The sequence below is a fragment of the Coturnix japonica genome, chromosome Z (assembly GCF_001577835.2).
Source record: "Coturnix japonica isolate 7356 chromosome Z, Coturnix japonica 2.1, whole genome shotgun sequence".
NCBI lineage: Eukaryota > Metazoa > Chordata > Aves > Galliformes > Phasianidae > Coturnix > Coturnix japonica.
Genome location: NC_029547.1, coordinates 66648876 through 66663938, shown reverse-complemented (window position 1 = coordinate 66663938; position 15063 = coordinate 66648876).

Below are 15063 nucleotides of genomic sequence, written 5' to 3'. Positions count from 1 at the left end.
CATTAGTCCCACTGAAAATGAGGACATCTAGAAACAGTTTGTGTGCGGGATATTCCTCAGCCAGAGGACCCCTGCCTGCTTCATGGGGTGCCAGCTGTCTTTACTGATCTTTGCCATCAAATCTTAGATTGTTTAGTACAGAGTTGACAGCAAAGCTGCATGTGATCTCTCTTTATACACCTTAATATAAGATTCTGAGAACCGTTACAAGGAAACCAAGCTTTTTTCACTTATTATTAGGCTTTATCAGAAAATGTATCTAAACTCTTACTTGTTCAAGTGGTGAAACGCACTGTGAAAAAACATCACTAATTACGGAAATGAGAAGAAATGTTCTCCTTTAGATCTAGTTTATTAAAGGATGTAGGTACGAGCTGATCTTTCCAGCTACATACTGTGTGCCTGAGGGTGAAGCTGTAAATACTGCTTCTATACTTTCGCAGTTACCCAACATTTTCAACCCTAACCTTTTCAAAACTGCTGCTGTAGAGAAGCAGCAATGTTATATCCAACGCTGAGTTTTCAAGTATTCATTCCACTGCTCTGCTTCACTGTGATATAAATGCTCCTCTCTTCCATCCAGCGAGATAAACCTTAATGCGCAGCTAAAGATGGAAGTCCTTTATCGTATCTCTTAAGTGCCACTGAAGTGTTTATACCAGTTATTACATATTTACTCAATTATTTATTTTGCTACTACTGTGCCTAAATGATTGTGACCTGTGTCAAGTCCTGGATAGGAAGCACCAGCTCTGCTATTGTTACAGGCAGAACTGTAGAAAGGCGGCTGCATACTTAGATCTCATTTAATTTGTTTCCCCGGGGGGTTGTATTAGTAGTGTTTTCATTAGAAGTGTTTTTACAGATGTCAGCTATCCAGATATGAAGTCTCCGTGGCGGAGGAGCAGTCAGGAGTTTGGCATTCAGAACAGAAAGGAAAAAAGTCAACTTTGAGAGACTAATCTATAGAAAAATAATTCACTGGCTTTCTGATGTAGCGATGTGCGGTAACCCCGTGGCAGCTCTCACGTGAGTAATGGAAGTTTTGCAAGCAGTTCTTTTCTGTTCTGAACTCCAAGAACTGCTACGGCGTGTTATTCCTCCCCCCCAGCAACTGGAATAGTCCTCATTAACAGCATTTCTGGAAAGGTGGGCATCCAATGCTCTTTTTTTTCCCCCTTCCCTCCAACCAAAATACTTGTAGTAGTTTGACGTTATTTTAAACAATTTATGTTTTGCTACGGAAAGTTTTCTTCTAACAATATACATAGCAAGATCGTGTGTGTTTGGTGTTATGGCGTTACAGAACGCTTGACTGAAAGGGGTTTGATGAGGCATAACTGCATTGACAAAATAACAAGGCATTAACATTTAAATGGGCTTCCTTGCAGTAGGAAGGGTAGAGCACAGCAGCCCTAATGCTGTCTCAACAGCTACTGTGCATTGCTCATAGTTTTAGCTGTTCCATGAGGGAATGGTGGGATAATTGTTTTAAGAGTTATAGGTTACTGTCATCAGATCTGCAGTGCAGAATGGGGAGAGGCTGTTTGGCAGGGAGTGAAGTGAAGGTATAAGGAAGATTTAAGTACATGATTGAAATTCGGGCTGCCCACAGGAGCGTGGGTGCCACGTCCAGCAGTGGGATGGGGATTTGGACAGTCTGATGGGGTGGGAGGTGTCCCAGCACGTGACAGAGGAGCTGGAACTGGATGGCCTTTAAGGTCTCTTCCGACCCAGGCCTTTCTATGCCTACAGCAGTGAAATTAAATCATCAGGTTTTAAGTTGAGCAGGAGAATTAAGCTAGTGAATGTTTTGTAGAGTTTAGGTTGAAGTGGTAAGTATTTGTTGTTCTTTATTTGCTTAGTAGCTTACTGTAAGAGAAGGGACGTTTGGTTTTGTTTCTGGAGATAGAGTAGAATTGAGTTGTTCCCACACCAAGAGCTGCTGGTTGTAGAAGACCCCAAGCCATTGGTGTTCTCACCTGAGAAGGCTGCTTTGGGCAATGAGGTTATAACACAGCAGATGATGCAGATGAGGGCTGTAGGGCACTGTAAGCTATTATTTGCTCTATAATCAGCGTTACACATGAAGGTTGGGAAGGCCATTTGTTCCAGGCGTTAAACTGACATGCAGCTTCCCATCCAAATGGGTCAGTCAACTTCATGACTCGTTCTTAAAGCGAGCTGTTCAAGCCAGTGATACCCATACTTCTTCATGAATATTAGTGCCTATTTTGTGTAAAGCCCTCTTGCTCCACCAGGAATCATTCCAGCAACACAGAATCTTTTGTTTAACCGCGTAACATTTCTGGTGTTTGTACAGCAATATGATGCTTCTGATGTGTGTGTATGTGATGTTTCAATGCTCAGGTTTATTGGTCCATCCCGATTTTTCTGGTGGAGAAATGGAACTTAAGACCCCAAATAAACAAACTAAACAGGATGTCAAGATTACGGCCACACCACTGCCAGAAGGAATTGGTGGGTCTGTCTACCTCCATGAGGGGGCACTGCTCTTCACGGAAAGCCTTGGACACCTTGACAGCGTGCGGTAACCTAAATAGAAATAGTCAAGCATAGCAAGAGGACATCTTAAAAGGTTTTATATCTGCATCACAGCATAAGGGCAAAGCAACGCTTGTGTTGCATTGCTTCATGCAACGTGACAACGTCTTTCCTGAAGCAGTCGTGAGGAAGGGCTCCAATGGGCAGACTGAGGGGCGGCTGTATAACAGGGCTCTCCTTTTCTCAGCAGCAAAATGAGAATAATGGGGGCAAAGGTTCTCAGTGTAAGTGGTTCACAAACTGCTTCAGCCCCAGACTGTGTGCTGTGCTGGTTGCTGTCTTCATAATGCCCTGCATGTGGTAGTTACTAGCTTCCAACAGGACGCTTCTTCAGCAAGTAATTAGAAGTTACTCACATTACCTGACTTCTCTTAGTGAATAAACCAGTATCATTTTTCATTTTTCTGAGTAGTTCTGAATTTATTCAAGGGTTTTCAGGAGGAAAAGAAAAAAAAAAAAGGGGAAGTTTGCTCCTTAACTCCTTCTTTCTATTGGAAGGAAACTAAGCAACTTCAAGGGAGGTTGTTTAAGGAATAGCTATGAAGTTTTGCTGCCCGTGGATGCAGCTGTATTGGATGTGATGCAGTGCTGGCTGCTCCTGCTTCCTTCTCTGCAGGGAGGAGGAGGAGGATTCCTCATTGTGCTGATGTCTTGAGGAACACCTCGCGAGTTAGTGATGGCAAAGCATTGTTTGCCGTTCTCTGTGTGTTGAGTAAATAAGCAATTGCAAGGGTTTTAGTGAAAGCTTCTGTAAGAAGTCTTTTCCTGACGTACTGAGATACTAATAAAGGCAAATTCCTATTATTCTAATCAGGACAGATACAGCTGGGAATAAGTCTGGAAGGCACTCAGCATCGTTGGGAAGAGCCGTGAGCACTGCTGCCCATGGGACCTCATCCTCCACGTGTGTAGCAACACGCTGCCGACTGCTCACTGCGACCACACGGACAACAGTGAAGGGAAAAGCAGATTTCAACAGCAGGCAGTGATTTGTTTATGGTGAAAGACAACATACATACTCATTAGGTAATATACAATCCTCATTTTATATACTTTTGTTGAAAGCAATCTTTTCATCTTTTCGAGAAGGTTATTCTTGCCCTTATTTTGCTTGCTGCCCGTTTTATGGGTCAACTTCAAGATAAAAACCGCTTTTGTGCGAACACTGAGGGGCTGAGGGGTGCTGTTTTGTTGCAGTAAATGAACTCTACTGTGAATGAAGTAATTAGATGACCCCTATGCCATCCGAACACATATATGGGTGTTTTTAAACACGCGGGTGAAGCTGGGATGTGGCCACTGGAATCCACCCAGTTGCTCTGCAGGCAGAGAGGCTTGCTCCGTCCTACAGCACTCTTGTGATTTCCTCCTGTTGCACGGAGCAGAACTTCAGCAGCTCAGCACCCAGATCCCTGGAAGTCATTTTAAGGTGGAAAAAAGTTGTTGCTGGGTGATAAGGGGCAGCATAACCTGCTCCACTGTTCATTTCCCTTATGGAAGTAAAACTAACCGCCCAGCATCCCACTGCCACTTGTGCCTTTCCTGGCCGAGATTTGTGAAGTCTTGCATTTATTCATCCCAGTCTCATAAATACATGTTTTTAAAATGCTGCAACCTCAGCTCCCTCCTCCAGCTCCGATTTTGTTATCACAGTATCTATTTTAATGGCTATTAAGCTGCAGTGTCCGTGCCTTATCTTTGTCAGTTAATGTATCTAATTCCACCATCCCAGAGGGAATAAACCTGAAGCTAAAGCCTGCAATATATTAAAGAATCAAGAACGCTTATGCAGAACAAACAGAGGATTTAGCTTGGATAAACAGCAGAGAGCTCAGTGTCTTTTATGTCCAGGGCTCAGGACTGGAAGAAGAAAATGACTATAAATCATCCCTGTGAAACAACATAACATAAATGTTGTATGTTTATTTAAAACTTTATACAATCATTTATCTGGGCTATAGCTCAGTTTCAAAAAGTGCTCTGCTGTAATGAGGTACTGAGACTAGCAGTGATCAAGAGTGAAATGAAATATGGTCTACAGCCAGAATTTGCTTATGGGAAGAATGGAAAGCACTTAGGCAGACACCGAGTATCTACGGCCAGCAGATCAAGCAGGAGGATAATTCAACAATAACAAAATCCTTGATAAATTTTTTCCTGTTTCTCTTCAAAATATCACATTTCTTGTAACGTGACATTGTTTTGAGAGCTAAGCAACCGGCAATTTATGCCTTAATTTTCACACTTGAATAAAGGCTGATTTGTTTTCCATGTCCGAGGTATGACATGTTGCTCCACCAGACTCTAATTTAAAAAAGACTAAATCTTCTGGGCTTGCATTCCAGGGAGAAGCACTCCCTAAAACACGCTGCTGCTGCTGCCGCTTGCTTATACCCTGAGTTTCCTCAGGCTCACAGCAAGTCACAGCTAGCTTTGTACTTACAGGAGAACGGAGAGCCATCAACTGCATGTGTTCTGCCTATGGAGACGGGCAGAACATAATGCAGCACTTACTGCGGGAGGAGAGCTTTCCCCACATGCTCCATGCTTCCATAGGGTTAGAAGAATGTAAGAAGTATAAGAAACGTGGCACGTACTCTGCACCTTGAGTTGTTTTAGTCATTTTAATGTCATGTCGTTGCCCATGAAGGTGAGGACCTGTACAGACGAGGTAACCGAGGCACCAACGCCAGAGGTGATTCCTTCTCCCTCTGCACTGCTGACAGTGCCCTGTAACGCAGTGCCGTGCAAAGCACAGGCTCATAAATATTTCTATGGCCATGCAGCTGCGGATGTTTTCAAGCAAATATATTTATTATGTCAATAACAATAAAAAAAAGATGACTTATTCAATAATTCATAATGGTTGCGGGGATGCTGGGGGCGAGCATGGCTCACTTTACTTTAGATAACTTATAAATGTAGATAATTTCCATGACAGACTGAAATTACTTTCTGGTGAGTATTTATCTGAGATTTAATTTTCTTATTGTCCTGCTCTCCCAGAAGCAAGCGGCCACATCCAGAAGGATCCAATGAAGGCCGTGCAGCAGGAGAGGAAGGAGCACTGCACTCTGAGGGCACACAGCTTCCCCCTCCATACTGAGCTGAACCACCGAGCTCAAGGCACCCAGCCATGAAACTGCAGGCATCTCAACAGCCCCAGCATTGTGAGTGAGTTCTGTTCTGCTGGTGTTTGGATGCCAGCAGCAGTTATTGTATGGACAGAAAAGCGTACACAGAATAAGCTTACAGAGAACAAGCTTAGGATATTTGGCTATTTGTTTAAAGCTGATCTTCACAGGCTGGTAGGTTTAGAGTTTATTAACAAGTTTGTAGTGAATGCAAAGTAGGGAATCTGTAATTATAGAACTACGAGATTGCTTTATGGGTTTAATTTTGCACATGTGAAAAACCCATACAGCTGCAGGAATCTGTAGCTACAAGCCTGGTGGAAAACAAACCTTGCTCTAACAACAATAAAACTTACCTACAAACCTTGGAAACTCAACCTGTGTGCAGCAGTGGCTGTGGGCTGTGGGCTGAGGTGGTAGTGCTGGGATTGAGTCCCACTGCCCCACTGCCCTGCTGTCCCACTGTCCTGCTGTCCCACTGTCCTGCTCCACACCACAGGCACAGAGCACCCTTCTGCCTTCATCGCTGGAGAATTTACTGATGATATGCAACTAAATATTTAGTTGTGCGGAGGACAGCTTGTCACAGACAGCTTTGTGGCTAATGTATACAAATGCTGCTATGGTGCTGACTTCCTCCCCGTGTGCACGGAGATACACACGCACCAGCCGCAGCCTAAATAAGCTGATTTATTTGTTTCGGTTATTTGATAAGTGCATCATACCTCAAACCCTAGGAAACCACTTTAGGAGGATTATAAGTTTTATGATGTGAAAAGATTACCGTGAGTGCGCTTAGCAAAGTTTACATTCAGAGCCTGTGCAGGAGGTGAGGCAGCCGCAGAGACTGGGGAAGGGCTTGAGAGATGGAAAAGGGATTTTCTCTATTGCTGCACCTCTAGTCAGATTTTTAACCCCCTTCTTCCACTAAAGGGCTTGACCTGGAGAGCCACAGTGACAGCCAGGGGGCTTGGAGCTGGGGGAGGCCATGGGCTGAACTGGGGCTGGCACTGTTGGCTCAGCACAACATGGACATTCACTGTGTGAGTGGCATTCACATTGTGTTGTCTCCTGCACCTTTCAGGAGGGAGTGCTCACCAGGAAATACCGGGCAGCACACTTTATTAGCCTCACAATCCCAGGGCCCATCAATACTTGTCGGAGCCCGATGAGATCATGCCACCGCTGTTAATCAGAGTGGAGGAGGAGGTGGGACATACCTGCAGGAAGGAATCCGTTTTGTGAAATGCACCACGGGTTCACATGCAAAGTGGTTTTTCAGTACAAAAGAGCAGGCAGACAACCAGCCTATCGCTGAAGTTTAAGCTAACTTCCACTTAGTATCAGACAGCTCATATTTTTACAAGAGGAGAAATATGGCACGGCAGAGTACTCCTGCGAGTGGATCCTTCTATCAGCTTCTGTAAGGCCCTTTACTTAGGAAAGCACTTAAGCTCACCGCTGGCTCCAAGCGCGGGGGGTGTTAGTTAATGGAGAGCTGTTAGACTGAGGGCTGTGGGGGAAGGCTGAGATACCCTGCTGACACACACCCCTGGTGAAAATGCTGTCCCTTGCAGAGCCTTCTTTGCACACCCAGCTGAGTGTGAAGCACAGCGCTCAGTGCGTCACATCTTTCACACAGCACAAGGTCCCCCCTCTGTCACTTTGGGTCCAGGTGGCATAGTGATGGCAAATATATGGTGCTCAACTGGCCCAACAGAAGAAATGAAGAGGAGTGGAACAAGCCATACACGATAACTCCTCCTGATGCCATAGCAGTCACAGCCGAAGCGATGCAGCTGAAATATCTCAGGGAATCCCCACAGTTACTTGAAGAATTCTCATAGAAAACCCTTGATCTGAGCCATGTCAGCACTCCTGAGGGTCTCCCCGGGGCCTTCTGGCACAAAGTGCCTCATACACAGCTAATACGGTCTCTGTTCTCACGGTGCAATGGATGCGCTCTTGTGAATGTTAAACACAGCGCCACACTCGTGTCTTTTGTTAGGAGGAAGGGGTAGGCTTTTAACAGAGCCATTTCTTCTTCTCTGAACTAAATGCGAGGGTTCAGAGGATAGAAAGAGTGGAACACATTCTTAGAGGAAATTCCGACGGGAATTAAAAGCGAGAAGCAGCAATCAGAACTCAGCAGATGCTGTTACAAACCAAACACACTTGGCCTCACTGAAAAGCACTTGCCTCTGTTTCTGAGTAAGTGAATAGAAGTAAACACATCTAAATGAGATGCAAATATGTTTCCCCGTGACCTCTTGGAGCTGCTGGCCCTGCTGGGTTTCTGCATTTCGGTTCTGCTCTGAGGGGAACAAGCATTTAGCAATAGCAGCCCAATTCCAGGTCTCTCCTGAAACAGAGGCAGAACCAAAACCACTCCTGTGCAGGTCTTGACGTACGTGATGACTGCACTGGATTTGGGGGCAGCAAAGCCTTTTGAAACCATGAATTTAATGCCCATTGATTACTGTAATTCCTCCAGGCCCCATGAAATTCTTTAAAATGGATATCAGATACAAGAACAAAGCTGAGAAATCAAATGCAAATCTGCTTCGCTCAGGGCAAAACCTCGCGCTCATATTTCTACTCCATATCGGACTGTTCCAGCTAAGAGCACAACTGACAAACAGAACTAAAAAGCACTTAATTTGCTAGTGTGGTGGAGTACCTGAGTACAGAAGAGGCCATTAGATCGTACAGCCTCATTTTGTGCAGCACAGCACCCATCGTGGTGTCTTCCAGGAAGGCACACAAGCTCCACATGAGGATGCTGGTTTGGGCTGTAAGCATCCTGCAGCGGGGTGATGGGATGTTAGTTCCTGGGCTCTTCTGACAGCACCGGACCCAGAAGCAGCCAGCAAGAAGCAGAAAGCTTTTCTAAGCCCATTTGCAAACGACTTTTATAAAACTCTTCTGTAAAACTTCTGGGCCTTGTAATTCAACGCCAGCCCCGAGCTCCGGCTTTTGACCGGTGATGTATCTTGGCCTGATCTCACGCTTCCAAAACTGGGAGCCAAGTTTTGCAAAGTAAGCTTTTGGTCTGAATATGGGTTAGACGTGCCCTTGATCCAAGTACAGCAGTGCTCCAGGCTGCTTGTACTGATTTACAGTGAAAACAGTCTTTCAGTGACTCTAGTTTTTCCTCTTTTTCCACCAGAAGAAGAAATAAAGCCAATCACTTTGAACTGCTTTCTGTTGTCTTCAGGAGTCATTACAGAACAGATTCTGGTTTAAAACTTACCATTTCCTTGTGACTAGCACGCAGCTTATTTTTACTATCTCTATGACATCTCCATAAGCCACCAACCCATGACTGATTGCTGCTGCCTGTCCTTTTCTGCTTGGTTCTGCTCTCAGACAGGCGTCCATCCTTTTGCTCCTAGCACTCAAGGCACTGAGGTCATCAAATGGGGCTTCCAGCATCCTTGGCATAAAATGCAGGCGAGAGGCAGACACTGAAGGGTTTTCCACCTATGTGTTCTAGTAGCATCAGTCAGATAAAGGATACATGTGCATAAAAATATGTGTATGTGCATTTCTGGTTTGGGTTCTTTTTCTTCCCTTTTCTTGCTGGCTTGTTGTTAGCCCTTCATTTCTGCTTGTCTAATAATACAACAGCGTATTAGTTTAAAGCTAACTTCGGAAAGTATGTAGCATTAGGGACTCATAACTTCTTATACTTCTGGGAACTTGCTGGGGCACTCAGTGTTCCCACAGTAAGGTGGGCAAAGCGTTTGCTGGCGAGACATCACATGGCGACTTTGGGATGCCGTTCATTCATCATCTGGGTTTTCTGTTTTTTTCCCTAACAATTCATTGGACCTCTTGGGAGAGCTGCTGTACCTTAGTGAACCTCTGTTGGGGGGGGAGTGGAGATGATATTCCAAGCACTTTCCCCACCCGAAGCACCACAGAAGGTCACTTGCACGGCTCTCCGCAGTCAGTCATCCTCATCAATCAGAGAGGCACTTCTTTGCTCCGCACTCATTTAAACCAGGGTGTGTTTGCATTTCTCATTAATTTGTCAGCTTCCATTTGGGAAGCATTCTTGTACAATCAATGGAAGTCAGCAGGTAAGCCTAAATATTTGCACAGGCTGTACCTAATGAGATCGCTTAGACAGCATTCAACATGAGGTGTCACCAGGATAGGGATCCATCCTTGGAAAAGGGATGCCAGGACAGGTGAGGTGGGCACACCGCTGTGCACACACACCTGCCTTCTTTCCTCTATCTAAACCCAGTGCTGACCCTGCACTATGGGCCTGCAGTGACTGACTGGGGCTGAAGCTGCATTTTGATCCTGTTTTCTGAAGAATGAGACTGTTGCAGGTTCCTGTAAATCAAATCTCAGCCACGGAGCAGTTCCTTGATATTCACTTTCCAGCTCACTGCTTTGACACACATGCAGGCTGAATCCTGCTCAGCTCTTATATGCAGCTGCCTTTCACCGATGGATCCAGTGCCCTGCTTGTGCCTTAGGAAACCCAATGCCACGCTCGCTTCTGAGTTATAGTAGATATAAAGGCTTTTTTTTCTCTCTCTCTCTTTTTCTTTTCTTTTTTTTTTTTCTAAATCATTTTACCGCCATCATTTGTTGGGCCTTAGGGTAAAATTACATTTCACAGCTCCCTTGTTCCCATGCTATGGTAAAAAAGAGATTGATGTCTGAAATTTCAACTGTATTTGTCTTACAAATTTGTCCGACTCCCTGGAGAATAATTGTCTCATATCATTTGAAGGCTGGTAATTCCTTTGGAATGACCTCTGTGTTATAATTACAGCGAGAGCACTAGCATGTAGCTGGGCAAAGTGAAAGTTAATGTTCTCGGTTTCTAGCTTTGTTATTTTTGTTAAACTGTTCCCCTTCAAAAGAAATACCTGGAGATATGGAGCTCTACTCTGGGGGGCTTTTTGCAGATAACACGCAACGATTTTTTTTTCCTGCAGAACACTTACATGCATTAACAATTATCTGAAGGTTGCAATATATTCTTAAAGTGATTGCACGTTTCTGGAATATATTAGCAGAAATGGTGGCTGCAGCGTGCTGCTTACCTCAGGATTATTTATTTTCTCCCACTCCAGATGCTTTGAAATTTTCTGGAAATATATTCAGCTGCGGTTTATGTACTTTTTCTGTCGTGATATGGGGTCGAATTGAGAATAATTTAAATACACGTTCTGCTCAGGAAAGAGAATCCTGCAGAGCTGCATAGAAATAGGGAGAAAATAATGAGTGGGCCAGCAGACGAAGAACAGGAGGTGAAATAATGAGTGGGCCAGCAGATGAAGAACAGGAGGTGAAATAATGAGTGGGCCAGCAGACGAAGAACAGGAGGTGTGCGCTGTGGGCATCAAGGCAGGCAGCAGTGCTGTTGGCAGCAGGGATGTCAGGTGGGTGCTGATGCCCCGGGACCCCGTGAGGTGCCTGAGACCCCTCATGGGAGCTGTGGGTGCTGGGAGGTGTTGGGCTCAATGCTCCCTGCAGGCACTGCGGCCATCACTGAGATTTACACGCTCAATCCTGACTGCCTCAGCAGAGCGATAAATACCTCAAAATGCTCTACATTGTAGGGCCTATTCCGTTCTTGATTTACAGGGCCAGTTACCTATACTAACCTCTGCTAATGTGGGTGGGAATTTATTTTATAAATCTTTGGCATGCTCAGGAGGGACATGGGACTTAATCTGGCGCAATTCTCCTCTCCAGACAAACCTAGTGGCATTCATCCCCTTTAATGCAGCTCTTGCATGTGTTTTTAGGGCAACATTTGAAGGTGAAAAAGACTTTTGATGAGGCTGATGGACCTGCACACTTCATTTAAAAAGCACACATCTGTCTCAATACGGTTGCTTCAATCGTAGTTTCTGAATGGCCGTGCTTACCAATCCTTTAGGAAGCATCTTTGATAATACTGGCATTTTTTTTTACTGACTGCCCACTGAAATCGTGACACCTTGTCGTGGATACTCTGCGATATTCTGTTTTTTTCCCTCTGCACTTCCTTGAACAGCATCTGCCATAAAAAATCCAGAACTGAGACTGCTGAAGGTGTCCAGCAGGGCAGTTCACATTGTCCCACGCTTGTTGTCAGCAAGAAAATCCTGGTCCAGCTTACCACTGCTGAATTCATCTCTGTTTTCTCCTGTGTGTTTTCTGATGCTCCTGGAGTGTCAAACCTTCCTCAGATCCTATTTAATTCGGTGACTGGAAATGTTTGCAAAGCAGCCTTGCATGTAGGCAGCCTGGTGATGGAATTAGAGGAAGACGAGAAACTTCATTGAAATGTAAGGAGAATTAATGTTTTGGCTGTTGCAGTTGATGGATATGTTGGAAAAATAGTTAAAGTTGCTTTCTGTGTTCATGTCAGCTGCCATCACTATTGTTTCCAGAGAACACAGCTTCTGAATTCTTGTGTAGAGCGTGGAGGGGACTTGAAGAACACAAAAGAATGTGGGGTTTGGAGAGAAGGGGGGGGCGGGGAAGGGAAAGAAAAGCGCTGTGTAAGTTTAGCTGCTTCCAGCTCATTTTTCCCCATTGCAATAATGAACATAAGTGCATCTCAGCTGCAACCCAAGCCAGATCTGGAGACAGCTCCAAGACTGCTGTCTTTAGTGCAAGAACTACCCTGCAGTTACGAAGCCTCACCAACACAGTCTCTATTCCATGTTTTTAGTCCTAGATGAGGATGAAAACTACTTTATGGAGTGAAAGGCAATAAAGGGAAGTGCTCCCTTTGCTGAGTGCAACAGGCACTGGCACAGCACTACTGCATCCCACCCAGAGCACGAGCCCTTCCCCATGGACACCTAGGACTCTCACCCTTTGCACACTCCTTTCTGCAAAGGAACGTGCCTAGTTTTCTAAGCGCGTCCTACAGCCCAAGATGCTACAGAGCAGTTTTATTTGCACTGGATCAGCCACTGTTTGACCTGGCAAATGCCCGCAGAGGTCCTCTGCAGTGGTTCTCATGTTGCATGCACTCATTAAGGCACCTCCCTATAAGGAGGTCTGAACCAAATAATGGATGGGATATGCATAGCATTACCAGTTTTCATCAGTGTGAAGGCCAGAACTCAGAAGTTATCAGAAGAGAGTTTATAGTAGAGGGGTAAATGAGGAGACATGCCTGATGACTGCTGTGCCAGCAGCACAAGGGGGGGATCAACAACACACAGCTTGTGCAAGGAGAAGCTTTGTAGCTTTGCATCAATTCCAACACTCAGCTCTTGTGATCCAGCACAGCTGAAGAGAAGATTTTGAAGGGGTGACCCTTGGTTCTTACCCACCACTGGGGCTATGATGTAGAATACTGTTCTTCCAGTTTACCCAAGAGACATTTCCCTGTCCTGCCTTTGGATTCTTGCAAGGGAGAAGTTCAGGAACAGTTTAGAGGTTATAGACCAGATCATAGAGCCATCATAAAGCTTTCATCAGTCAATAAAACAGGCTTTTCTTTTCATAAAAAAAAAAAAAAGGGCTCAGACTTTTTTTTGTCTTATAAAAAGAATATTGACGTTGGAACCCTGAAAACTTCGTCTGAACTTTTATTCTCTCTGCTTTTCTTTTCATTTCCTGTTTTTCTTTTCTTTGCATGCAGGGATCTCTTTCATGAGAGCTTTAATGCTTTTTGATCCACTTATGGGTGAGGTGCCTCAAATAACACCTCCGTGCTGCCCATCTCCAATTTCCAACAACAGCTCACAAGGCAGCCGCGAACTCCAAGTTGCTGGGAGAGGGAGGTCATCACCCAGCCCTGTCCCAATGGAGGAGGAAGGGTGAGTAGGGCACTCCACACTCCTCTGGCACTCCCAGGGCCTCTGGAAAGAGCGTCATGAGCAGCACTTACATTGAATGATCTGCTTGCTGGCCTGGTGAGAAGAACAGCATCCCTTCTGTGAAGCGCTTGCACAACTGTCATCACATCGGGCTGCAGTCAGCAGACAGAGCAGGTGCCTTAATTTCCTGTTCTGATTATTTTTCTGAGTTTCCTGAGTAGAAACCAGGAGCGGATTGCTGCTCCTGGCTGAGCTCCTCTCACCTTGGGCGTGCTGCTGACGGGGCTGACCTCAGTTCACCCGCATCTGATCCACCTGCATTCAGGACAGCATTCTCAGGCAACTGAAATAAAACAAAACAGTTTTAAAAGACACAGCAGTTCAGCCTGTCTTCTCACTTCTTTCTTTGCCCTCTCAGTATGTTCCACCTCCGCAGAGTGCTGTGATGTGCAGTTGGTGTAGACTGCTCTGTTACTCAGGGCACATATATTCTGGCGACCTTATTACTTGCAGGTACTTTGGCGCAAAAGGTATAGTTATGTTTTCTCATCATATATATGCTGGCTAAGCTATTCACAGTTAGAACCCTTGCTGTCAATAGGATGTCATTGATTACATCTGGTTGTGCTCTCAGTCAGGTCTGCTGCTAATTGCAGAAATTCAGAGACTAAAAATAGGAAATAATTTCACGAGGAAATTACAGATATTGTCCTTAAAGTTGTGTGACAAGGGTAAGGCTGAGACTATATCTTGTAAGGCTTAATTACTTTAATACGCTGATTTAGTGTCAGCAAGCACCATGGATATTTCATGCACAAATTACACTCTGAGATTTAATTACTCTGAGAGTGGTGAGGTTCTGGAATGGCTGCCCAGAGAGGCTGTGGATGCCCTGTCCATCTCTGGAGGTGTTCAAGGCCAGGTTGGATGGGGCCCTGGGCAGCCTGGGCTGGTATCAATGTGGGGGTTATTGGCCCTGACTGTGGCAGGGGTTGGAGCTTCATGATCCTTGAGGTCCCTTCCAGTCCAGGCCATTCTGTGATTCTATGCTTCTCTTATGCTATGTATTTTGGCTGCACAAAGATTTTGTGGCTATCTGCCAGGCAGGTATCTGGAGAAATCAGTGTTGGTTGACAGACAGAAATATATATATATTTAAATGTTAGGAAGGACAAATTTGTCACATAACTTGTTTGCAGTGAATTATTTTTGTCCCACCCTGTCTCCATACAGGTGATACCACAGAGCAGCACAACGCTCCAGGGATGATGACAGCCAGGAAACGAGCACTCTACAACATTGTCCACAGGTAAAACTTTTACAATTTGATGATAAGAGATTTTGAATTATTGCTGGGCAGCTGATTGGAAGTTGCTGCGCTTGTTTTCAAAGGGTGGTAAGTAAAAATTGATGTGATTTTGAAAATGGAAAACTATTGTATGAAACTTTTTAGCACCAAGAGAGCTTCCTGGATGATGGCCATAAGCTGCATTTGTTCGAGTCAATTTTGCATTAATCAGTGTGCCATGAAGATTGTGTCCTATGTTTTTTTATTTAGTGGGTCGTATATT